The 27208-nt window shown below is 47.1% G+C and overlaps 1 protein-coding gene and 1 long non-coding RNA gene across 4 annotated transcripts in view; one reads left to right on the top strand and one right to left on the bottom strand.

Annotated features, from left to right (window-relative positions):
- LOC104849558 overlaps positions 1-7451 on the top strand; it is a 20124-nt gene extending 12673 nt beyond the window's left edge. The window contains exons 2-6 of one of the 2 annotated variants that reach the window (XR_776784.1): positions 1481-1744; positions 1896-2050; positions 2613-2827; positions 4106-4194; positions 7122-7451. This is a non-coding gene — a long non-coding RNA (uncharacterized LOC104849558). The remainder of the gene's footprint in view (positions 1-1480; positions 1745-1895; positions 2051-2612; positions 2828-4105; positions 4195-7121) is intronic. The other variant, XR_776785.1, reaches the window with a different exon arrangement.
- Positions 1-27208, bottom strand: part of Kcnd3 (potassium voltage-gated channel subfamily D member 3) — a 207728-nt gene that overhangs the window by 60130 nt on the left and 120390 nt on the right. The gene's annotated exons all lie outside the window — the stretch shown is intronic.

Consider the following 27208-nt stretch of genomic DNA (forward strand, 5'->3'; position numbering starts at 1 on the left):
AAAAAAAAAAAAAAAAAAAAAAAAAAAAAAAAAAAAAAAAAAAAGGAAAGCAAAACCTCAGACAAGGAGGACCACGAATAAGAAGGGATTACTGTACTAAACACCTAAGTGCTTTCAGTGATCATTTTATGCTGGTACAAAAGGGGTCTGGGAAAGGAGCTCAGTGGGTGGCAGTTTTATGTTCTTTGGGACTATCACTCATGCCAGGAGTGAAGCAAGCATGGCTTCTTTGCCTCTCCCCACTCCCTAATCCCCACATTTTTCCAGGAGCTGGGGCTTCCTCTCCTTGATAACCAATGCCACTTCAAAATATCCTCTGCTGTAGAATTTTAAAAACACATCCTGCTTATTTGATGCTAGATAATGCTTCTGCCACTCTTTTTGGTCTGTGTCATTTGTCATTTACTTTCTGGTCACTGAAAACCATGGCATTTAATCTCGCTCTGCTCCAAGTCCTGCCACCATCCCAAGTGACCGCAGAGTCCAGGTGCACGACAACTTTCTTCCAGATCTCCAGCTATCTTCTGTCTGCCACTGGAAACACTCCGCTCATTCTCCACGCAGCTCTTTCAGGTGTTACCCCTCCCCTCAAGCATCCTTACTCTCATCCCTTCGGTGTAAACAAATCTTGCCTCTGATGTTCCAGAGAAAGTAATGGTCATCAGCCTCTCTGTGCTCTGCAGACACACGGCTCACACTCATGCTTATCTCTACCTCTCCATCTCATGGCAGAAAGCAGCTTTCCTGCTGGTAGAGCTAATGCTGTGGACACGCAGCGCGCCATCCCCGCCTGCCTCCTCAAGGACTTCGCTGCATCAGCATGTTGGTGCCATTATCTGACATCTTTTGCAACCTCTCCATCTCTCCTGCTTTCTCCCAGGCTCCTGATCCTTAAAGACAAACATCGTTCTCTTGACAACGCGTCCCTCCAGTCTCCCTTTCCTTTGTAGCCAAGCTTCTTAAATACAGTCCACATGTGTACCCCCCACTCCCTTGCTTTCCATCCTCAGCGTGATCCCTGTCTTCAGCACTCAAATGCACCATCAAGGTCACCAGTGGCCTCCGTGACTAAATCCGACAAGTGCTCCCTCCTCAGTCCTTGGAGAGCAAAGCCTTTCTTTGCTCAGCCTCTCTGAAGCATCTGACATTGCTGAGATCCCTCCCTCTCCCTTGTTGAAATCTGATTCTCTCTTAGCTTCTGGGAAATAATCCTCTCCTGGTTTTCCTCCTGCCTCTCCAATCTTGCCTCCAGTTTCTCCTGGCTCCTCTGCTTTACCTGGAAGCCAAAAGGTGGTGCTTCCCAGTGCTTCTCTCCTTCACTTCACCCACTCCCAGGACCTGCAGATGACACCCAGATTTGAATACAGATCTTCTTTGGGTGCTAAGCTTGGCCAGTCCAGGTCTTTATTCGGTATCTCCACTCAGCTGACATCTCAAATCCAGCCAACCCCAAATAAGGCTTGCTGTTTTCCATCCCCAGATATCCTGCCATCCTCAAGCTTCCAGTTCAGGTATCCAGGCCAGAGACAAAGGGCTCTCTGACTTGTTACTGCTTACCACCTGCCGCTCCCACAGCTGTGTGCATCAACTCCGTGAAGACTCACAACAGCCCTGGGAGGCGGCTCTACAGTTTTATCTTACTCAGAGACAAAGAAAGTGAACTAAGGAGAGATTAAATCACTCACTCAAGGTCATATGGCTAATAAGTGATGGTTATGGTTTGAATCATAAATGAACCCCAAAGGTGCGTATGTCAAAGGCTTAGTTCTCAGGTGTGGCACTCTTGGGTGGAGGTATAACCTTCAGGAGGTAGGGCCTAGTGGAAAGAAGTTAGCTCTTAGGGACACAGATGGCATACTGGAACCCTGGCTCCTTCCTCTTCTCTTGCTTCCCAGCCACTGGTTGGTGAACAACTTTGCTTGTGCAACGTGCCCCTTCCATGATGTTCTGTCTTGACAACATCCAAAAGCAACAGGCCAAACAACCACGGATGAAACTCCTGTGAGACAAAATCAACTTTTCCTCCTTACACATGGATTATCTCAGTCAGGTATTTTGACACAGCAATGGAAAGCCGACTAGCACAGTGGTGGGCCTGGGATTTGAACCTAGAGCGCCTGGCACCACAGTCTGGGCTCCTCCCCACAAGCCCTATTGCCTGGTGGTAACAAAGTCTGTGAGTGATGCCTTCAACATCACTGTCCCCCTGGAATACTGCATTCTGAAGATCTAGTTGGCTTTAGCCTCGTCTCCTAATAATTATTGAATTACTATAGGTCTCCATAGCTTCAGAATAAAGTCAGAGTCCTTAGGTGGTTTAGAAAAGCTTATGGATTTCCCCCTCTATACTCCTATATTCATTCCTTGCCTTTTCCTGTTACCTACTAGCACAATAGAATTATGGTGACCACATAATTTATCACATTAACTGGGATCATCTGAGAGTGAACAAGGAATAATTTATAATTAAGCTGGGCCAACAGGCAAAAATCAGGACAGTCCCAGACAAACGAGGATATATAGTCAGTCTACCCATCGACCCCTTGTGTAGAAAAACTCACGGTCCTCTAAATACGCTGTGTTTTTTCACCCCTGGGCCTCTGAACACACAGTTCTCTCTGCCAGAGAAAGCCCATTTATCCTTTCAGGAGCGCTTCCCTGGTGCCACTTCTCCTGGGTTACACAAGATACCTCTCCTCTGTGGCCTCATGACACTCTGCTGCTGCTCTTGCCAAGAGAATGGCAGCCAATGTGACCAGCAGTGGGGTGAGCTAAGCAACGTACCGGATAATCATAGGAGCGATGGAGTCAGTCTGCTTGGAGTTGGGTACGATCCAACTTACTATGCTACTCAGCTGCTTTGTGCTTTCTCTTCTCTGTAAAAGTTCTTGTGAAGACTATACGAGCAGGTCTGCATAAAATCCGCTGGTCAACATGGATTAAGCACGCATCATGATTATTTACTGAGCATTTACTACATGCCAGGCTTTACTGAGCACCTCACACGCACAACTCATGTTGAGATTCACAATAGTTCTGTGGAGCAGGCATTATCAATTTAATTTCACACCTGGGGAAACTGGCTATCAAACTACCTGTCCTGAGTAACAAAGTAACACTGCTAAGTGCGGGCACACACTTGGAAACAGGCCCTCTGCACCCACAGCATGTACAGCCACCTTGTTTTCCTACTTGGACTCTCTAAGCTGCCTTTTGGACTCTCTGAGGTAGCACCTTTTGCTTCTGTGTCCTCAGCCCAAGCCCCAGGTCCGGCCCAGTCCTGCGGCCTCTTACAGAAAACATAGCGGACAGGGAGGAGTGCTGTCAGGGAGACAGGGCCTACGGACATTAAGGAAGAGGAATGGGAAGGTGTCTCTACCAGGCATGGGTGAAGAGACACCTGGGATTGCCTTCCACGCTAAAACTCTGGTTTGAAAAATTTATTTATGTGGGAGAAGGAAGGAAAAGAGTATGTGTTTACAGGAAAGCAAACTTCTAACCATTTCCAGATTCCTTTCTGGAGAAATAGCTACAGGAAGGGCAGCCCAGGATGCCATAAAAGTTCCATGGGCACTTAGAGTAACTGAGCAATCATACAGATGTATGAGTGCGTGCACACCCATATGTGTGTGTGGGGGATCTAGATGGGGTTGGCATATCAGTCCCCATTTCTGAGGCTAAAAAGCAGCAAATTAACAAAAAATATTCCCACCAGGCCTCACACTGCTAAAGAGTAAATACAATTATCCTTAATCAATACAAGCCCTTCAGCAGTAGCTAATGGCTGTCCTGGGTTTAATTGTTCACAGCAGTTGGGGGTGGGTGGGTATTGAGGAGCTAAGTACTCCAGCTTCCCTCTTGCAGGGCAGGGTGTCCAGGAGCTGGGGCGGATCCCCAGGTCAGCAGGGGGTGGGGAGTCAGAGGCAAAGATCGGCCTTTTGGAATTGGCCCCAGATTGGTGGACCTGTGGCTAGCATCTCATGGCTCCTCCTCTGGCTGGCCGACAAGGCCTGGGGCCACCCTCCTCCCAGCATAGGCCTTCTGCAGGCCCCTGAGAGGTGAAGGCAGGGAGGAACCAAACCACTCTTCTCTGGCTGTCTTACAGCTTCGAAGGCAGCCTGTCTCTCAAGCACCAAGAGGTTACAAGTGACAGGAGGGCTTGTGCTCAGCCCATCTAGTGACTCCAACTCCGAGGTGAGCATTTTCTGTGACACAAAGGGGAAGTCACAGGGAGCAGGGGTCCTGACCTGTGGGTCCTCAGCAGACAGAGGCTGAGCCTCAGCACCTGAGCTCAGTCTGCTGTGTGGGTGGTGGCGCTCCTGATTCAGGGCCCAGTTGCCAGGAGGGGTGTGGCTGTGCATGGGTGTCTCAGGACCATCTTCTATTTTCCACAAGGTCCAGTGGAGGTGCACATAGTGAGGGCTGTGTGGGTTAACTGCTCTTTCCCACGTGCTTAATCCCTTTCTGGTCTCCTCTCCTGTGTGGATCTCTGCCCTGGGGTGACTCTCAGGTGTCTGCATAGCTGCAAAAAATGGACTCACATACTCTGAAGCCAAATCCAAAGGCTCCAGAAACCCTGTGGTCCATCCCGCAGGCACTATACAATCCTTGAGTATCTGGCTTCTAAGCAGGCTGGGCATAGCCTTGGGCCTATACCAGCACAAGTCCCGTTTCTGCTCCTTCTTCTTTCTGAGACGGTTGGGCAAATCACTTCACTCATCCCCAATTCTGTTCCTTTTGGTCGGACGTGGACAGTAAGAGTCTCAACTCTGCAGGCTTAGTGTGCAGAACGATGCTGAGGACACAGGACACACGTTCTACAGGAAGTGCTGGCTGCCCTCTTCAGAGATCCTGCCGCTGTCTGTCCCCCATGCTCTTCCCCTTTCCCCCTGTGCTCTCTTAGTCTCCAGTCTGGCCCTCTGTTCTTGCTGCCCTTCCCCTTCCTTCCCTCCTCTCCAATTCCAGGTGCTTTCTTGCAGCTCCCTCCTCAAGACAGAGGCCACAGGAAGGGCAGGCAGCAACTGGTGCTCCTGCTTGCTATCTAGGCCAGCCATGCGCAAGCCGCCCTGGAGACCAGCGTGGTATTGATTAGTTGATTGGAGCTGAACACTGTCTAGACATGGTGAACCTCCTGCAATGGGGCTTGCTTGCTACAATTCTGCCAGGGCCTCCTCAGTGACTCTCAGCACTTACACCCTTTTCTCCAGGGAGCAGAAGACGAGGCTCTGACCTGGCAAGCTGCTAGCTGTGAGGTGGCCCCCAGAAGCAGTGCCCAGACTCCAGGAATCGTGACGAGGGGCTGTCACGAGGACCAAACTGGGGGCCCCCCACAAGTGTGGCTTCCTCCCTCAGCTCTGGGGTGGATCTCCTCCTTACCGAGGACACAAGGAACCTCACCTCTTTGCAAGGAGCTCCTGGCCAGGGCCCAGTGCCTCTCCCCTGTGGGTGGGGCAGTCTGTAGGGACAGTCCCAAGACAAGCTCTGGGATGCCTATTTTTAGAAGGGGAAGGCAGAGAGTTCAAACAACCAATTAGAAGCTCAGCCTCCAGGCCACTGTGTACAATGATACAGGGTGTAGGGGCTGAAATCTGTGTGGCTGCCCATGAAGAGGGAGGAAGCCCCTTTTCTAATTCACACAGACACATTTAGCTCAGCCAGACCCTGCTCTACTTAGAGTCTTTCTGCCTGGAAGCCTCCTTCCCTGCTTGGACCAATTTCTTCTGAGACTAGCCTCCTTCTCTGGTCCCTCTGTTCTTTTGGGATCCTATTTCCTACCATGCTACAGGGTTCCCAAGCTGAGGTGCAGCATCCTCACTGTGGGCCCTCTATACCTTCCACAGAATCTCCCCGCTGAGCCAGCTTTTGATTTTCCGAAGGCAAAGGAGAGTCTACCCTCTTGCCTAAGGAACCCACCAGAGATCCCGTTGCTCTTGTCAACTCACTGTGCTCCTTCCTGCTGCAGATTAGCACTGTTAACTGTCATCCTTTCCTCTGCATAGCTGAAGGATAGATACCAGCTCTTCCCCCACCCAGCCCCTGCCTGAGAATGTCATCTTCCTGGTCCAGTCCTAACAGGCCCCACATAGAATTTCAAATCTTCTGGCTCTGCTGGTTGTCCTGTTCTCTGCTCCCTGATTAGAGGAGCCCAAATTGCCTGAGTGCTAAGAATAGCAGCATCATCAGTGACTAAACCTGACAGACAGCACCCTGTTCCCCCACCCCCGCTTCCCAGTGTGCCTGGGGACACATCCCTGGAGTCTCTGCTCCCTCAGGAATCACTGCTGGCTGCAGCACCATCTGGAGACCCCTCACAGCTGACCTGCGGGTGCCTCCTTCCCTCCGAGCAGGCTGGCAGCACTGGCTCCCTGGCTCTTTTCCTGCTGAGAGAGAGGCCAGCCAATGGAGGGGGTGCGCTTGACCAGTGGGCTTTGTCACAGTTGCTCTGGGAGCTCTGGACGTAGAGATGGGGTCACAGCCTGGGCATGAACAGAACCTCTAGGAGAGAGGGAGGCAAGGTGGTGGGCTGCGGGCCCTCAGCAGTTATGATGGGGCTGGTTCCGTTTTGGGGCACTGGGAGCCACGGGGCCAGGTGGCTTTCTCATGTTTGTCCTCAACTCATGGTAGCCCCCTTTTGGGAGAGTGACCAGTGACATTGCTGGGGGCAGAAGAAGGCTGGTTTCCTGTCTAAAGGCCCACATGTCACAGTCACATAAGTCCAAGTGACAGTTACTAAGACTGTCATATGCAGAGAAACTCTGAGTGGGGTTTATTCTCCATAACCAGGGCTTGGCACTTGGGAGGTTTATCTTCAATGTTGGGACACCTTATGTGCCTCTCATTTGTATTTTTGTGAAGCTCCTATATGGTCCAACTGATTATCTCCCTATAATCAGTCCCACTGAACTTACAGCCCCCATCCTGCCATTTTCTATCTGAAAACTTCTAATCATCCTTAAAAACTCATCAGAGTCATAACCATCCCCCTAAGTCTCCCATGAGCTGCTATTCTCCCCACACAGTGTAAATAATTATCTTTTCTCTCTGTACAATGAAAAGGCTTTTCCTGTGATAGACGTATTTCAGACTTACAACGTGCTTTTGCTTGTCTGTTTCCCCTTTAGGGCAGAAATCGTGCCTAACCATCTTCTGAGTCTAGCTCAGTACCTGGCGCACAGTAGGTGTGCAGCAAATGCTAAGTAAAGGAGTGCAACGGAAACCTTCCCCCTAGGATCCAGGCTGTTTGAGTCTAAGGACCGTGTATTTTCTAACAGACGGGACCGTGAAGTGCTGGGCACAGAAGTGCTCACACACCTCTGCGGAATAAAAGGTGTCACTATTCCCATTCTGCTCCCAAACTCATCCGGACTCAATGAACACCGCAACTGTCTTATCACCAATTCCTCCTGGCAGCTTCAGTTACTCTCTGCTCTGTTCAAGCCTCTGTAAACACGCCCGCATCATGGTATTCATCCTGCTGTATCACAGCCGTTTGTTTACATATCTGTCTTCCACACTAGACATGAGTTCCTTGGGGAGAAGCCTGCCTCTCATTCTTCTTGTTCAGCAGGTTATGCGGCGCTCTGTGCCTCCGTGGGGAGTGAATCACAACCAGGACGGCTGTGGGGCCAGGAGCAGCTCACAGCTGGACAGGGACCCCAGGGAGAGGCTGATGTGGCAATGGCTCTGGAGTTTCTGAGGAGAAGTCTTGCCAGAACCACTACTCTTGTGCCGAGGGCCACTAAGTGCTAGGAAAGTTGACAAAGATGGCCCGCTGCTTGGCTTGGCTCCCTATAGCCTCCCTTGTTCCTGCCCTCAAGCTTTCAGGAGTATTTGACCCATCAATCTCCACAGCTGCCACATCCAGACAACTGAGTATTGTGGAGGTCACAGAATATGTGGGTCACGGGCTCAGATGTCCACTTTGGAAGAGTAATGGAGCGCTCCTGTGTCCTGTTCTCATTCTAACCATCCCCTGCTCAGCATGAATCAGGTGCCTAGTATGTCTAAGTCCCTGTTCCAGATGCTGAAAGCACTTTTCTGGCAGGAGTGCCTGAGCGGTCTGGGGCTGTCATGATTTGAAGGAAGGCTGGCAGGGAGGAGGTGGGGAGGGGCTGCATAAGCAAAGCAAGTCTAGGAAAAATAAATTACGAATGTCAGGAAAATAGTCTTTTAACATCTTCAGGGCAGCCTACAGCTGTCTGAGGTGCTGCTCGGCAGCATGCCTGGTAGGCCAGGCGTCCTTTCAGGGGCCGGCAGGGAGGGAGCCCAAGCTGCCCACGCTCGCCAGTGGGTGTCTTCTGCATGTGCCCAGCTTAGCCGGCTTCCAGCCTGGTGCTGGCCTCTGTCCCCAGGACCTCGTTTAAGAGGTAATCATTTTAATAAATATGAATTGTGGGACTCTCGCCTGAGAGCAAAACTGAAATCAAATCCGTAATCCAGACAGAGGGGAGTGTAGCCTCACTGGGTTAATTATGCACACACCAGGCATATGGCGGCGCACCTCCAGACCAACAGGCGGAGAACGTTCTCTGGGATGCAATTAGTTCCCGTGCATGCATAATAAATGAGGCAGTGCCTCCAAAAGAAAAATAAAATTACTGAAGTCATAACGTCACACCAGTGTAATTACAATCACTGAGCCTCACCACTTGGTTTAAGTAACATTTATTCATCTACTGTTGTGCAGGTGGGCTTGCCTGGCAGTGGCCTTCTCTTCAGCCTCATTCTGCCCAGTGCTTCCCCCTTTCCCAGGCACCTGCTCTCCCACGGCATCCTTTCCCTCCCAAAGTCCTGAACACCACTCTGCTTAAATTGGCAAGTAGAGCACTACTCTTGAATAATAACAGCCCAAATTCAGTGAGCTGGGCATGCTCTCTGCATTATCTACAAATCCTCACTGCAAAGCTACAAAGTAGGTAATACTATTAACCCCACTTTTCAGCAGGGAAAGCGAGACTTCAGAAGTCTAGTAAGCTCGCGAGGCGTCCAGACCGTCCAACCACATGCTTCCTGCCATTCTCTAGGGACTTGGAACTCCAGTTTCAGGTCTCCAGCACCGGCGCTTGGGGCATGTCACTTTTTGAGTCATTTCACCTTCCCTCTCTGGAAAGATGTGATAAGAAAACTTACCTTCAGGGTTGTTCTGACGTAGAGATTAAGGGAAACCTTTTATGTGAAAGGGACAGACAGAGAGCAAACCCCCAGTCTGTGTCTGGCAGAAATGCACAATGTCTGAGAATCTGGCTCTGGAATAAGAACCACTTGGGGTTGAAGCCCCTCTCATTTCTCCAGCCTCTCCCCGCTTCCTTCACATGTTGGCTCAGCTGTCACCTGACGGGGCCTGTCCGGACACCCTCCTCTGGTCGCAGTGCCCATCCCTGGTTCTCTATGGCATCATTCTTGGCTATTTATCCTGACACCTCCTTTTCACACACCATTCACTGCACTTTCTTTGCTTATTCCTGTGTCTCTGGAGCTAAGCTGCATGTGGCGGGGTGGTTGTCTTATCTGCACCGTTACGGCTGTATTTCTAGCACCAAGGACAGTGCCTGGCACTGAGTAGGCGCTTGTAAACATTTGTTCACAAATGACCAAATGATAGACCTCGGCTTCCTCCTCTGTAAAATACCACCTTCTTGGATTTTTGTGTGGACTACAGGAGACAGCTGCCCAAGTGCTTAATACAACATGTGACATGTGGCACTTGCTCCAAACATGATGGTTATTAGATAAGACTTTGCTTATTAGTCAGCATTATAATGCCAGTGCTTGGGACAGTGACTATTGTAAGGTCGACACTCACTCAATATCTGCAGAATGGACTGTTGTTCAATGGTTCTTTGAGTCTAAAGAGGTACAGATCTGTTGGAACCTGAGAATTGTGATGTTCCTATAGGCAGCACCGTAGCCCACAGAGGATGCTCACACCATGGGCATCTGACAAGGCAGGCAGGAGGAAGCTGACTGTTTAGGAGCCCAGGGTTGGGGACACCAGATGAAGTATGAGACACCCAGATAAATTTGAGTCTCAGATAGATACAAATACATTTTAATGTAATTATGTTCCATGAAATATTTGGGACATACTTATACTGAAGAAAAATCTAACATCCTGTATTTTTATTTATTAAATCTGAAACATTAGCTGGGGATGTATTTTCAGGGCATCCCAAGAAGATAGAGGAACCATCTCTGCCTCTGCTGTGGCCTGGGTGCTTAGATAGAGACACTGTTGAGCTTCGAGGCCCAGTGAAGGCAGAAGAAGCATGATGTATAGGCAGTGGGGTGGATGTCCAGTAGATGGGTCTGAGGGCATGAAGAGGAGGCAGTGGCCTGTGCCACTGGGCAGGGGCTGGTGTTCCAGGGAGCAGGCACAAAAGGGAAGAACACAGATGCCCTCCTGGGACAAAGATATCCCTGCTCTTAGTTGTGTTATAAAAATTCTTCCACATTTGCAAGTAGCATCACTAATCTCAGAGTAGGTGTCCCTTCCCCTTGAGAGAAGAGGGTTAAGACTGAGTTACAAAAGTACTTCGTGCATTGCCCAGTGGGTTCAAGGCTGAGCCGGTGCTTGAGCTTTGGCCTCCTGTTTGAAACGAGATGAATGAGTGCCTGATCTGTGCCATTAGTGAAGCGCCTGGAAGATCCAATAACATTTCTTAGGTCTCTCTCCGAGTCCCTTGCTGAGTTCCGTGGGCACAGTCAGTTGGCTGTAGTTTTGTGCTGTGTTTAGTCCTGTAGCCCGCGTGCTCACCCCACTATGCTCTGTCTCCTTCCGGGGCCACTGACTGCTGTCAACACCCTTGGATCTAGGCTTGGAAAGCTGTGCAAGGTCAAGCCTAGACTGAAACCCCAGAACAGGAGCCAATCCCCCGCCCTAGCCCAGCTCCAAACCTGGGCCACTCCTCAATTCTGTAGCAGCCCAGGATGCCAAGTTGGGCCCCCTCCATGCCTCCCCAGCCTGACCCACTCCCTGCATTGGGGGCAGGCCTGCCTGTCTCCTTCCTAAGTATTAGAGTTCCGGGTGCCTGCTATCCAAACTAATCTTACCCCACTTTGAGGGTCAGGGAGGCCTGTTCTAGCAAGTGAAACCCAGAGGTGACTCTAATCACCAGCCTGTAATTACTTTTCACACTCTGGTTACATCTTGATGGTCCTCCTCAGCAGAGTGTGTATTTTATGCTAATGACCACATAGTGGGCTGGTGTGGGAAGGCTGAGGACAGATCTTTTATAGCAAGGAGGCTGCTGGGACCTTCTTTCAAACTGAGAATTTTGGAGCTTTGAGGTTTGCATCCTCGTGCAATGGGCTGGAGTCACTGTCTTCTCCCCATGGGTCTGGAACAACCATCCCTCTCTCCTTAGACCTTTCCCATATCCTTCTGCTGCATCCACCAGACAAATGGCACCTCAATCAGGGCACCTGCAGAGATGTGGGTGGGATGTGCAGGAGCACAGAGGAGAGTCCACCAGGCTGAGGAGACACCAGCTGTTTCCAACTAAAGCAGTGACGGGGAACCTTTTAGAGATGAGGGCCCAAGCTACAACCCCAAACCCATGTATTTATCAAAAAATTTCAACAGTGCAGTTAAACCTGAATACTGAGGTTTTTGTTTAGAAAAAAAAACTGCTATGTTAACATCTTTTGTCTTAAAAGAAAAACAATACGTGTGCCATGGTTCACCACCACTGAACTACAGGCTAAATACAGGATGAGGGGAAGGAGTGGCACCAAAACCTAGAAAAAGAGAATCACGCGACCAAAAGAGGAGCTTTGGCCTTCAGTTTTGAGACAGAGCCAGTCCGAGATGACTCACAGGAAGGCAGCCAAGTGAACTCCTGGCCTCACTCTCCTCCCTCCCTCCAACCTTGCCAGGGCTCCCTATTAGCTAAACCCAGCCAGAAGCCAGCTGGAGAGGGACAGTGGTCAACCTGGTGGAGGCTTCCCTGGCACCTGCCCCACAAGCTCTCTCTGAGGGTACCTGAAAGGGTCACTCCCATACTCTGCAGCTGTCCCGGGATGAGGAATGAGAGAGGAGAGCAGGGCCTTTCTGCTTTCTTTATTAGGTAATGCGAGAGCACGTCTAGGGTATGGGGTGTTTTCAGGAGTCCCAGAAAAAGAAACATAGGCCTTGATCTGAGAAGCCTTGGAACCACGCGCTGTGTGATCTCGGCAGGTCACTCCCCCTCTCTGGGCCTGTAATCGAACCTCTAAGTGGTATGGCTAACACTGAGCACGTGGGAGCATAGAGTGACAGCTCACAGTGCAGCGCAGGGCACAAAGTAGGACTGCAGTAAGAGGACCTGAATCTCAGATGGCAGCAGGAGATCACCAGGTGACCTAGGGTCCCCTCCAGCCTCTCGGGCCCTTGCACATGGTGGATCCTGGGCCTCTGCCCAGCCCGGGGTCAGCTGTAGGAAGTGAGCTGCCCGCCCCATCTGCCAAAGGCAACACACGACAGCACCCAGCCAGTTACAGATCCAGCGTGTCTGCTCACACTTAGGAGTACTGGCTGTCTTCAGGTCTCAAGGGAGCGCACTGCTGGGTGCCAAGGGAGCAGGAAGAAGGGGCTGGGGGGCCGAGGAGAGAAGAGGACCCACCCTGCGGGATCCTGCATCCTGGCAGGAAGAGAGGGAGGGCCCTTCCTGCCTGGGGGACCAGCAGCTGCCTGTCCACCTCGTTAGCTGGAGCACAGTCAGGCAGTTAGGAATGGAGGATGCGTCATGTTTATTCATGCAGTGGTGACACACTGTCTTTCTGTGCTGGCCACCATCCCTGGGGGTGGTGTGTGGCCACTGCCGCTCCTTTTAACTTTCTGTTCTTCTACCCAGTTCCTGGGTATGCACTGGCGCCTTCCCATCGACTCATTTTCAAATGGTAAGTGAACGTCTGAATAACGTCTTACAGGGCTGGGGATTTAGCTCAGTGGTTCCGCTGCCTGCCTGAATAATGTCTTACAGTTTACAAGCCACTTTCTACATCCAATACTTTGGGGAAGTCTCATAGCAGCACGATGTAGTTTCTATGATCATCGTATCATTTTATGCATGCTCTGGGCCGCCCAGCCCCCTAGAGGGGCGCAGCCTGTGGGCACAGCCGTGGGTGTACAGTTGCACAGGCAGCCAGGGAGGAGGCGGGAGTCTGCACTATTCTGTGTCTGCTTGCTGGGCACATGGATTCGGCTTCGCTGACCTGTCTATTGGGGACAGGGGATGAAGTGAATGTCTCCTGGGTGAGCTGTTATCTCCTGCCTCCTGGCTCAGCTCTTGGGGCTCCTCTGCCAGCAGTGGTGTGGGGAACAGTGAAAATCCATCTCTGGTGGGGTGGGGGATGCTGGCACCTCTGGTGAATAACAGTGTGGCAGTGCTGCCTCCTCAGCAATCTCGTGCCCTGACAGCTGCCTGGCCCAGGATGCTGCCTGCCCTTCTCTGTTCCTGGGGGCCGCCGAACACACTCCTAGCCATGCCAACTTTTTTGGGAAGGGTCTCCGCAGCTACAGGTGAACTCATCTTTCCGTGACCAGCCTATCTAGAGAGCCCCTGCCCTGACTCTCTGCCTTCTTACATGTTGGCTAAGAGCATTATTAACCCTGAAAATACAGGAATTTCATTTCTTTACTGATATTTATGAGTACCTACAACGCATCAGGTGCTTTCACTTGGGTAATTTAAAAAAAATCTTTTGGTTCTTTTAGTAATGTCGAGATAGCGCCTCCCATTTTGGAGATGGGCACACTGAGGCTCAGAAGAGCGACATGATTTGCCTAAGACTGTGGGCTCCCAAACCTCAGCAAAGGACACCTGCAGACACAGCTGCCTGGCGAGCTGACTCTCCAGGCCCCTCTGTTTCAACACTCCTGACTGCAAGTACACTCTAAACGGGTTCTCAAGTCTTGTCAACTCCACCACCAGCAAGTTCCTTGGATCTATCTGACCCATCTCCATTTTCCTAGCCAGCCTCCCGTCATTTTCTGGGGGCCATTCAGGGTCTTAGTTCTCTCCTCTGGAAGACAGGGCTGAGTCCAACCAAGTTTGAGCCAAAGTCCCTTCAAAGGCCCACAAAGCAGGGTGACTGGCCAGTCTCCTTTCCAGGGCCGCATGGCCTGTGACTGTTGTGGTCCCCCTCCCGCCATAAATAAGCCTTAAAAATTAGACTTTACAATTACACTGGTCTAAAGACACATAGAATCCTGGCTGGACTCATTATTATCATATTCATTTTTTTCTTCCTATTTGAAAAAGACTAAAACATTTTCATGGGTCCTGAAAGTAGGCCCCCCAAGCACTGTCTTCTGGGCCTGAGGGATAGTTTGGTGCTGCTGCTGCCACAGCTGCTAAAAGTCCTAGTGCTAGGAAACCCTTCAGTTCTAGGCAGACAGATGGTTACTCTACTGCAAGGCCTCTTGTGGTCTTCTTCCTCTTTGCTTCTCTGACCTCACTGATTTCTCCCTACTCCTGGCTAGCTCTACTCCAGATGTGTTCATCCTCAACCACACCAGTACCTTTTCCTGGAACAAACTGCTGGCTAACTTCCTTCAGATCTTTGCTCAAATGTCATAGCCGTCTGTGACCGTCAGCGCAACAGAACTCTCCTAGTTCCCCTCCCTCCCTCCCACTCACGTCTGACTCTTTCAATACAAGTAGCCAGTGACCTTTCAGAAAAGCAGAAAATTTGATCATGTCTGTCTCCTACTTAAAAATGACTCTTGGTTTCATTGCTTTTAGACAATCAAAACTCCCAAGCATGACCTACGCAGGCCTGACAAGCTGACGCTGCTCTTCAGGCTGCTGCTGCGAGGCCGCTCCGGGCAGGACCTATGTTACTGACCCCCGTGGAGATCCTCTTTTCCTAAGGCCCTCCAAGTGCACACCCTGCATCAGTGGCCTTGTGAGACACTCTGGGTCACCTTGGTCTCGGCGAGCCAGAGAAGGAGACAGGAGGGGCTGGAGAGGATGACTCCATGAATCCCTGTAAGTTTGGGGGTTTTAGCCCAGCGCAAATCTCTGGAGAGATGTTAAGGCCGCTGGGGCCCAGTGGGTTGGCAAAGCAGTGCCAGGGATTTTACTTGACAATATTTGCCTCCTGGGCACTGTGTCTGACTGGGCAGTGCTTTCCAGAAGCCCTAGGATGTAGAACCAGGATCCAGTCAGGAAGTGCATCCTTGTGTCACCTGTACCCTGACACGCCTCAGTTTCCCTGCTTGGCAGAAAGGGAGAGCCAGAGGTCCTCAACACCACACCCCACATTTCCATGAAAGCTGAGCCCTACTGAAAAGACACAAGCAGAGATTTACCAAGCCTGTGGTCCCCGGGGGCAGATGTCATCTGGGAAAGGAGAGCCTGGAGCTCCATCGACTTCACCGGACTGATGTGGCCAGAGGTGAGTGGGGAAAGTCTTTCCTCACCCCAAGGCCTTTGCACTCTCCAGGGAAACACCCTAGGGACAATCAAGGGCAGTCCGAGGAGATAACCCCACCTATGCCCCTCTGACTTAGCTGAAGGGGACAGCAATCCCATAGCATCAGGCACCATCAACTGCAGTTATCACAAGAGTGCCTGGAAAATGATGAACACTGAAAAAATATTGAATGAAAATACTGATTGACTGATTGATGGGTTGCAGGATTGAGGACAGAACCCAGGGCATTGCATATACTAGGCAAATGCTCTGCTAGCATGCTGCATTCCTGGCCTGTTTTATTTATTTTTTTATCTTGAGACAGGGTTTTATTAAGTTGAACTTGAGATCCTACCACCTCAGCCTTCTGAGTGGCTGGGATTACAGGCATGCAGTATGATGTCCAAAGGAAAAAATTATTTATTGACCATCTACTTAGTGCCAGTGCTCTAAAAGATAATTTCACGTATTGTTTCATTTAAGCCACATGAAAACCATAAGGAATAGCCATTATTAGCTCTATTTAACAGAGAAGGCAATAGAAGCTCAGAATGAATAAGTACAGTACCTTAACAAAGGCCATACAACAACTGAATGGAACCAATGCCATCCAACAAATAAAAGTTGGGATCTGTCCCTAGGTCTATCTGACCTTCTTCTAATGGGCTGGGTGCTTGGTCAATACTTGTTAGGTGGCAATGAAAATTGGGCTGCTGATAGGTCTACCTGGGACGAGCCACCCAACTCACTGGAGAAGAGGGGCTCAGGGAGAAGGAGAGGAATTTGGAGTGTGACTGTAGCTCCTCAGCCTTCCCCACCCCACCTCAGTTTGGGATTTAGCCCTCTCCATGCTGTTAATGCATGACCCACACTCCCAAGCTCCCTCCTCAGCCCTATCTACCCTTGATCTGTAGCTGTGAAATTGTAAGGACAGATCCAGTTCAGTAACCAGGATGAATCTGTGAGCAGGTCTGCTCTGACAAGAGAGCTCTCCTCCCTCATTCGGGTAGCTAGGAAACACTGTCTCCTCCAGTAAGCCTCCCTGGGTTGACCAGAAGCTGGTGGTCAGCTGAGGCAGGTCTTTCCATCCTCAGGCAGAAATCTTCAAGCCCAGATCTTCACCAGCATCTGTCTCTGTCCTATAGGATCATCGATGCAACATCATGTGAAGGCTAAGCTCCCAGTAAGGAAGTCCTCTGTGGGTCCCGAGGGAAGTATTTCTGAGGGACAGGTCCTTTCCAGAGTCAGGCTCACCACTTCTCATTTCCAAAGGTCATCACGGGATAAGCCCACCAGCTCTTACACAGTGGCTAGCGGAGGGTGCCTCTTGGAAAGCCAAGGGGCATAAAGAGGAGGGGCGGGGGAAGGGAAGTACAAGAGCTGGCAGATATATGGGAGACAGGGGTGTCTTTAACAAGAGAAAAGGAGTTTTCTAGAGGAAGCTCTGCCCAGGCAAGGTTTGGGGATGACCCAAAAGAACCCAGATCTACAGTGTGTTGCAGTGGCAGGTCAGAGATGTGGGTACACGGAGGCACTTAGTGTGCAGACTGAATTCTCCTAGGCTTCAGCTGTGCGAATCCCTTGCCTTTTCTTTCTCTCAGCTCTGTCTGGGGAACTTAGATTAACACAGCTTCGGAGATTGCTTTTAAAGCCTTCTCATTTGCAAATAAGAGACTCAGGGTCCTAAGACCTGCCCTGGGTCACTGTAGGACCCTGCTCTGGGGCTCACAGTGGGGACTGGGGGCAGGAAAGGCTGCTGGGAGTCAACAGACCATGCAACTTCATCTTCTCCTTCTTCATGTCTTTCCCAGGCTGGCAGAAACAGCACAGGGGTGCAGGAGGGCTCTGCAGGGAAGAGGGGCCTGCAGGGCCAGGGCAGACACCAGTGACAAGAGCAATTTATTTCCCAGGAGCAGATTAGACGGCAACTGAGAAATCCTTCCTCATGCCATCCATCAGTGGGCCGCCTCCAGCAGCCTTCGGGGCACAGCGAATTTGTCTTGACTGCACGGCCCTACTTCATTTAGGCCCCTGTGGTGTGAATCCTGCCAGAGACCTCCCAAACCAGTCGAAAGAATCTAACCCAAAGATCATCCAGAGAGCTGGTACCTCATGCACAGCAGCTGCCTCCTCCCCATCCTGCTGGCTGCACAAACTCCATGAAGGAGATGAAGCACCTCCTTCCAGCTGCAGGCACAGGGTTTTTATCAATGCTCAGAACTGGCTGGCAAGGGAGCAATCTGGGAGGCTCTGACCAGAGAGCTGAGCTCTCAAGGGTTCTCCAAGCCTGGTCTAACAACAGGGCGCTGGCCGAAAGTACAGTATCAGCTGAAGAGCTGGAAAACTTTCTCTATGAGAACCAGACAGTAAATATCTGAGGTTTGCAGGCTCTAAGGCCTCTGTCACAACTGCTCAGCTCTGTCACTGTAGTGAAAAGAGGCCCTTCACAATACATAACTGAATGAGTACAGCCACGTTCCAATAAAACTTTATAAAAATGAGGCGAATGGTCCATGGCTGAATGCGGGTGTCCAAAACCCTTGGGAATTTGGAGAACTTCTAATTGCTTAACAAGACTCATCAATTCCTAATACGTCCTTTTTTTAAATGAAAAATTCTAAATAAAACAATATGCCGATTGGAATTTGCCCTCAATTCTAATATGTGAGCCTGTAAAGTGTATCACCAAGTCTCAGAAGCTTCGAAAAAGGCTCTTTTGTGGATTTGGGGATACTGCAGTATCTTTAATTAGTAAAACAGGCTCTGAAATCACATATCTTGAATTCAGTCCTTGCTCTACTCCTAACTGCATAACCTTAATCTCCCTTGTCTCTGTTTTCTCCTCTATAAAACGGGGACAGTGACAGTTTAGTCTCATGGGTTTGTTCTGAAACTGAATGAACTGTTACAGGCAGAGCCTCTGGAAGGATGCCTGGCATGTGGCCAGTCCTCACACCTGCCTGGTGCCAGCCTTAGTTACCCTTCACTAAACACTGACCCGGGGCTGCCGACCTGGGTGAAGGAGGACGAGGTGCCAGGGCACTTGCTCCTACCCCAAGAGCAGTAGGTGATTGTTCCCACTGAGGCACCTCGGCATAGGGTATTTGGGATTTCTTTTCTGTCTTTGCCCATTTTTATTAGACTAGGACTGGACTAATGGCAAAGAGAGGAAGGAAGAGTAAAGGCAAGGAAAATACATTTATTGGGTTACGACAATAGGCTGGGCAGGGGTAGGATGCTTACATATTTTATTTCATAAGGTCCACAAAACAACACTACAAGGTAGGCATTATTATCCCCATTTTACAGAAAAAAAAATTACATCTCAGAAAGGATTTGTGAGATGTTCAAGGTCACCAGGACTGAATAATTACAAGTTCATTCTTTGATCAAATATTTTTCACCAATTCTAAGCCAGATTACTGACTACCCTATTTGGGTGCCAGAGAAAAAGAAAATGAGCTGAAGGGCTAGGTGGGGAAGATGAGGATTTAAATCAATCAGCAAGATGGGGTTACAGGGGGAGTTTGGAGAAGTAGAAAAGCTTCTCTGAAGAGGTCACACTTGTTCTGACTCCTGCAGGATGAATATGTCTCCTGGGAGAACACAGGGGATGGCATATTCCAAGAAGAAGTAGCATCACATGCAAACGCAGAGAGGAATTAAATAACATCGTGCTTTGGAAGAGTCATTCATTTGCTCTGGCAGGATCACAAGGCCAAGTGCTGGGCAATGAGGCTGGAGAGGCAGATTGCAGGGGCCTCAGGAAGGTCACGAGGGAGAGTTTGAACTTGATTCTGCATGCGGTGGGGAGGCATTTTGAATTTTAAGTAGGGTAGTAACAGAATGAAACTGTGCTTTAGCTATAAAAAAATCAAAGTTAAACTGGAAAGCGAACAAGGCAGGATGCACGGAGACCATCTCTCAGACAACCAAAATAATTCAGGGGAAAAATGAGAGTGCCACTAAAAAGTGGCAGTGGGGGCAACCTCTGGTCCCCTTCTGCCTCTCTTAGACAGAGGCTTTCCTTCCCTCAATAAATTTTTCCTACTCTTAATCTCCATTGTTCCTAGAATTCATTCTTCGATTTTAGAGATCACCAACTCGCGTTTCAGATATCTAGCAGATTTGGGAGTTACCTATTTTTCCCCCTATATCATTTTGGAGGTCTTCCACCAAGATTACTGGTCAGTGGTAAGAATTTTCTTTCATAGGTTCTAACTTTTTTTTTTTTTTTTTTGGTACCAGGAATCAAACACCTTGCGCATGCCAGGCAGGAGGCGGCACCACTGAGCTAAATCCCTGGCCCCTAACTTTGGTCTTTTTGCTTCATAGATTGAAACTTGTTTCATAGGCTTTTACTTATTTCATAGATTCTGGCTTTTGTTTCATATAAATTCTTCTGGCCTTTGTTCCAGCTTTTGTTCAAAAGTGTCTTAACTCTAAGTTGTGTGTTTTAAATGTTTGCAAATTTCTTGTTTTTCTTATGCATTGTTTTGCTAAAATTACATTTTATTCTTGTCTTGTATGTACTGCATTTAGACCTAGTTGCTTCAAAAAGCTGTAAAATGGGTCTCTTATGAAATCATCTCAGATAAAGACAGTTCAAGCTTGTATCTGTCCCTTATAGAATCATAAACAAATTGTGGTTACTCCGCCAGTTAGTAATTGCCTTTAGAGCAGCTGCCACTCTCAAAGCAGAGGACAGGTTTCTCCAGTTGCCCTCTAGTGAATCCCCACTCCCACTGATGTCCATGGTGGGTGGAATGTTGACCAGATAGGAAACTGGGTTTCTTTCAGAGACAGGTCTGTGATTTCGTGGAACTGGTGGAAACTGAGGTAACAACTGAGGTGACAACTGAGGGGTCATGGCCAGGGCTACTCTCTGGTGATACCCAAAGATCCCTCGGAAGAAACTAGCTCCCAACAGCCCATCTGGGTAATCAGCAGAAAATCTCCACATCTTGTCCTATCTGGACTCCTCTGTGAGGTGAAAGGGGAACTCTGTCAGTGATCATCAGGGATCCTCTGTCTCAGAGTGATCTGAAACAGTGCCGTCAGAGCCCTTTCTTAAGGAAAGGAGTTGAGCTACAGGTTTGGACTGCTTTCTCTATTACTAGTAAGACAGACCTCTAGACAAATATAAAAAATAAATCTTTCATAGATTAAAAACTACCCAAACCTTCTCCCACTGTCCCTCAGGCATGGTCTTCATCATTTATGTGTGTAGGGGAGAAAAACATATTTTCCAATAGGTTATGGACTTTGGAGCATTAACTGTGGACCTATAAAATGTTATATGGTGATTTTTTGTATGTTTAACAAGCTTGAGTTTTATTTAGACTTTCTCTCTGCTAGTTGAGTTAAAAACTCCCCTTAAACTTTTCTCCAACTTGTTGGGAGTTCATTTGAGACTCTCTCATAGTCGGATTGCTCCTCTTTCCAGAAAGTCAGACTAAGACAACTCCAAAGTGCTTTGTCTTACACTAGGGAAAATAGCAATCAGTAACTAGCATTTGTTTTTACCTGCTAACTAGAATATGGGGCTATTTTGGTCAGCCTTTCTCTTAAAAAGTACCAATAAACTCAGTAAGATAATAACAACAATAACAACAAAGTCGCCTAAAAGACTGGATAGACAATGGAAAATTTTCAGAGCTTTCTCTGTCCTAGGGCCCAGGGCAGAATCTCCGACTTAGCATCTATGGAGGTGATCTCTTTTGCAGAAAAAGTGCCCTATTTTCGTCTCTCTCTCAAGGAAGTAGAAAGCACTGGTTCGAATTTTTTGGTTTGCTAGCAATACTTTTGTAAACATGATTGTTACAGCTGAGGTCAATTGTAACTTGTGCTTAGAGAGTACCTACTGGAGTAAAGGTATGAGTTTACCTGAGGAAGATAAGACTGTGTACTAGTAAAGAGTAGACAGTACAGTCTGGGTTTATTTTCTGGGTCTCTCTCCAGATGATAGCTCCTTACCCTGGAGTGGAATAAAACTTGAGGGATGCCCTAGGGAGCACAGGAATCAAGCAGAGACTTGTGGGACACCATATTTATTTTTTTTGTTTCAGATTAGGAACTCCAAATATGAATCTCACACTCCTTTCAAATGTATTAAGGAGCAATTTAGTATTTCTCTACACCCACACATGCTGTGCCTACCTCCTAAAGCCAAGTACACAGAGGAAAGTACTATGATGCTATCTCACAATTAGAACTACACTGAAAGAGAGAGAAAATGGTCAAAATCATCTTATGTTGAGATTTTCTTTACATTAAGAAGTAATTCTTGGGCCAGGATTTAGATCAGTGGTTCTACTGCCTGCCTCGCAAGTTCAATCCTGGGTCACCCCCTCCCCAGAAAAAAGGGAAAAACAAGAAGTAACCTTGCTTGTGTTAAAGGGCAAATAAAATGAAAGATACCTCACCCTTAAGTCATACAGCACCTCTAAGGCTGAGGCTACTCCTCGCCCAGTACAACCTGAGAACAAAGTTTCTAAGACATCTTTAAACCTTGACCTCCAGGTGCTGAGGATGGAGTATCTAGGCCAGCCATAATTAAAACCTCCATGAGGCTATATCCATCCTTAGCTAAGGTGTTCAGGCCCCTCAAAGACAATATCCCTTGCAGGAAGTAAATATGGGACCATCTGTGTTCATGTGTCTTTTTCTCTTTTATCTAAGACAGATTGAATGAAGCCTAATAAAGTTTTTGGATGACCCTGGTATGTACATTGAGGTCTTTAGAGAACTTACTCAGACCTATGGACTAGATTAGAAAGATGCCTTAGCTAAGGTGTTCAGGCCCCTCAAAGACAATATCCCTTGCAGGAAGTAAATATGGGACCATCTGTGTTCATGTGTCTTTTTCTCTTTTATCTAAGACAGATTGAATGAAGCCTAATAAAGTTTTTGGATGACCCTGGTATGTACATTGAGGTCTTTAGAGAACTTACTCAGACCTATGGACTAGATTAGAAAGATGTAATATTGCTCTTAAATCAAATATTGTTTTTTAATGAGAGACAAATACTATCACATTTAGAGACAAATATTATCTTAAATTTTGAAGTTCAGAAGACAGGCAGCCAGGGGAATAACTGGTTTCTACTGGAACAAAAGCAGTTCCCATACAAGACCCCTACTGGCCTGCCAATCAGATTGGAGATTAAAAGAGAAGACATTTTTGGGCAAGTATTCTTAAAGGTCTAAGAAATATGAGAACTAAGCCCTTCAGTTATTTTAAATTGTGAACTATTTATCAGAAAGAGATAAGGACATCCCTAGATCCTGATTTGATAAAAGGAAATACTATAGTTTTTCCCAAGTCAATCTTCTAATATGTAGATGGTATAGTGTTACATGCCACCTCAGAAGAGCTTTCTAGCCAGGACGCCTGTGTCCTGCTAAATTTTCTAACAGACAGGGGTAATAATGTTATAACACATTCATTCTCTTTCAAGAGGCAAAAAAGCAGCCATTCAGTTTTTTTGATTATTGGTTTAATTTTCTGCTTGGCAATGCAATTGAAGTCAGTCATAGCCTTTGTCTCTAGAGATATGTTTTGTTAAGGATTGCAGACCCATTCTGGAAAAATTCCAGATCTTAATTGTCCTATACCTGAGATGGTTATGGTTTAGTTTTTTTTTTTTTTTTTTTTTTTTTTTTTCGGTACCAGGGATCAAACTTGAGTCCTTGAGCTTGCAGGGCAGGTGGTGGAACCACTGAGCTAAATCCCCAGCCCAAGATTTAGTTCTTGTGCCACACTTAAAGGCACTCTTTTATCCCTTCTCCACTGCCCTGCACCTTGGAAATAATACAGTTCTCAATAGTATTTAATTCAAGTCACTTTGCTCCTCTGTGGCTGCTGGATTTCAAGATAAAGCTTCCAGAATGGTGAGTTTCCCATTCCTAGAACCCTTCCAGAGTAAAGCTGCCCTTCACATATTTCTGGGCTATAAAGAAAACTGGGCTAGGCTTAATCCCAAAACTCTCAAAGATTAAATGTAAGTTTTAGTCCAGATTTATCTGTTTTCCAGCCCTCAGGTGAAATTAGAGACTGAAAAGAACAGTTTACCCAGCTCTGGCCACTTCCTTGCACCTCTAGTGTGCCACCACTGGCACTGGATGAGATAAAGTCTAAGGGACACCTTAGATTGGGCACAGAACAAGAGGCATAGATGGAGACACCTTCTTTACATCTATTTCTTTTCAAAATGGAATGAAGGTCAGAGGTAGATATCTGCAGCACAGCAGTTGGAGCCTTGGCAGCCTTCTTCCTTCACTGCATGGAATTCGTACTCGGCTCTGAAGAGTCTCACCTAGTCTCTTCTACATGCAAAGCTGGCCTGAGTGGACCTCACTGGAGATAGTTAAAATTACCTGTAACAGTGTGTCCCTTTAGAGAGAGCAGTCCTATGTGGCTATCAGCAACCATGAGAAGCCTGTGTAGCTGGGTATTCATTCCAGTCAGATAAACTGTCAGCTGAGGGCCCATCTTAAAACTGTTTTTGGTTTCATGGATATAGAAGATTTTTATTGTTTTTCATTCTTATTATAAGAGATTTCTGTTAATTGGTCTACAAAGTTCTGACTAGTCTTTTTATAAGCCTAAAAATTATAAAAATTATTATAATTCAACTTGGCCAAATACATCTGAATGCGCTCTGGTTTATAAACAACTTGTCTTGTGTGTGTGTGTGTGTGTGTGTGTGTCTGTGTGTGTCTGTCTGTTCAATTTGTTACAACATGTATGGCTCTTTTGTTTGATTTTTTTTTCTTTTGGCATTTTGGATTTTTAAAGGTGTTTGGCTTATAGATAAATGTCACTAAAGACATGCTTCCCCCAGATTGTCAGATGATCCAAATAATGTCAATTGGTGTTACAAATATAATACATATTGTTGTCTTTATATAATACCACAGGAATCTTTCATTGGTCAAAAATAATGTGTTAATTGTTATGATCTGGCTGTCATAGGTCATCTAAAAATTTGTTAAGATAAAAAAGACTCTTGGGTTTAGGAAAACTCCTGGACAGGATTCCCCTTAGTAAATGAAGGGGCAGCTGCCTGGAAAAAATTTATTCCAGCCTTTGTTCACAAAGGGGACCCAATAATTTCCATAGCCTTGTGGAAAACACATTGCTAAACATATTATTGTGATAGGTATACATTGGCCATGGTCAAATGGCTATATTTTCTGTGGTAAAACAGTAAGGTTTTATTTAAAATGCTCTTGGTACAAAACAAAATTAAAGAACAAAGGGTTTCATGTAACTGATACTCATTGTTATTTCATGGTGTATATGTTCATGCCTTCTGGGTGTACAAGTCCTCTAGGATATTTATGGTAATGATCTTTTTGACTCAGGTATCTGCCTTTCTCTTGTGCTTCAGCTACTTGTGATAAGAGATACATGTCAAGCCAGCATGAGTGCGCCACACTCCTGTCTCCTGAGCTAATTCGGAGGCCTTGGTAAGGCTGAGCTAACTCACCTAAGTGCGTAGATGCTGGGTCCAACAGGCTACACCTCCGCCCCTAGTCCATGACACCTTTGCCTTGCCCAAGAAAAATAACTCTGCCATGTCTGGCCAAGAAGATATCACCAAACGTTAAATGTTCCTCCCATGCTCCCCCCCCACAGCTCCCTATATAAGCCTGTGCATTTCCTGAATAAAGCAGCAGTGTTCCAGAAACCTCCCTGGAGTCTGCCTGGTGATTCCACACCTTGCCCTCCCAGTCCGAGCTCCTGAATCTTGTTCTGTGAGCAGGCTCACAGATGACAATAATAGTTTTCTTAAAACTTATGTGATGAATGTTACATGTGTCGCCATGCTTAGGGATGCTCAGTTGCCAAACAGTTGAAACAATGTCATACACTGAAATTAGAGGCTAGACATTATGAACTGCTAAGGTACATTTGTAGGCCAATATATGTTCTACTTAGATGGCATCCTACTAAAGGATAACAAATAAGAGTTTTCTTTATGTCACTTAATGTCTTGTGATCAGATGGAGGTGTCTGACTGAAAGATTATTCTATACTAAGATGGACATTGTTACAAAGAAAATGTCATCATGATTGTCATGCTATAATACTATGTGTGGCTCCTGTTCTTAAGTTGATATAATATATAACTGTTGTCTGTTAACATTCTGTAGGGAATAAACTATTAGAACAACCTTGGTTGCTAACAAATAACAGCCCCCTAACTATGCTTTATATTTCAAAGTGCTTAATGTCCAGACAAAATTATAATAATAAAGTTCACTGCTCCTACTGCACTACTAATGTAATTGATCCTCTCTTCTGGGCGTTCAACAACTAAAGTTTGGAGACTAAAACTAGAAAGATAACTGGGCTATGAGGACAGCCAGTATTTTGCTCCTGGCCCCTCAAGGTCTACAATACTCAGGACACAAGGAACCTTTCCTACCGGATCCTACGTCTTTGGTAAGTCACTCAATCTCCTGAGCAGGGAAATTGCTGGGCATCAGAGGATAAACATACTGTGTGTCAAAGGAGGATCACAAGCAAGGGAAAAGTCTCCCATGCTTTCACTGAAAGTAACATGGTCAAGCAAGGCTGTGACCCATCCTGAAGGCTGACACTGACAGAGGAGCTGAGAGGTTCTATGCATGTTTCCAAAATAATGCCTAAAAATACTTAATTGACCTTGATAGATAGCAAGAGGTTTATGTTGATTGACACAGGTCTCACTTTAACTTGGTCTTAAACACCCAGCAGAAAAGAATAGCCCAAAGGGATATAAAATAATGCCTTAGTAATAAAGCTATATATAAAAAGGGGCTCCAGTCACTGATCCCTTCTGGCAGTTTCCAGCTCTACCAGTAGCTGACCATGGTTATGGACCAATAGGAAAAACTATGGTAAAATCTATAAGAGCTCAGCTAGAGTTTTATACTTCTTAGCAAAATTTATTCTTCAAATTGTCTCTTATCTTAGAGCTAAAACTAGAGAGACTTATGACAAAATATCAGACTTGTAGATAACCTTTGTTAATGAAAGAATCTAAGACCAGCAGGTTCAATCACTATTTTAATTTCTAAGTGTGACTTTCTCCCCAACCTGCCCTTTCATTCTACTGTGCTCATGCTTAGATTATGCATACTCTAATTTCTTAAAAGTTTTATTTATTCTTGCCTAGGGGCTGCCAAACTCCAGTCATACAAATGGAATCAATGGCAAATGTGCTAGACTTCATTTCCCAGGATCCACCAGATCAACCTTGTAAACAGCTCATAACTGCTAACCTGTACAAAGTGACTTCTATGTTGGATTCTGAAGTCCCCTGGAGACTTCTCCTTTATCCTCTTTGTGGGCTATATCCATAGCAATCCTGCTGACCTTATCATTTGGCCCATTCATTCTTAACTCTTTCTTTGGCTTTGTTTCCTCCAGACTTAAAAGCTATGCAGCTGCCAAGATGACAATGCCAGGCGCCTACCAAAGGCCTTTAGAGAGACCCACTGTAGAGTAACTTTAACTGCTGATCACAATTTCCACCCTCTTTGGCTGGAAGTAGCCAGAGCTGTCTTCACCCTTTCCCCCTCAGAGCAGTTAGGGGTACTTCTTCAGAGGGGTAAATTTTGCAGATAGGTAAGTTAATTAGGTATCTTATAGACAGACAGGGACTCCCTCAAGAAGACAACACAGCAAGGAGGCAACATGGAGGACAATCAAGACACATTCACTCAAGGCCAGAATTGCAAGAGAGAAACTACTCTACCTTTGTGCTTCCCTGGGGATAAATAGCAGTGATTGATATTCTAAATAGGTTTTGATCACCTG

This window comes from Fukomys damarensis, unplaced genomic scaffold (genome assembly GCF_012274545.1).
Source record: "Fukomys damarensis isolate Sample0158 unplaced genomic scaffold, DMR_v1.0_HiC HiC_scaffold_33, whole genome shotgun sequence".
Lineage (NCBI taxonomy): Eukaryota > Metazoa > Chordata > Mammalia > Rodentia > Bathyergidae > Fukomys > Fukomys damarensis.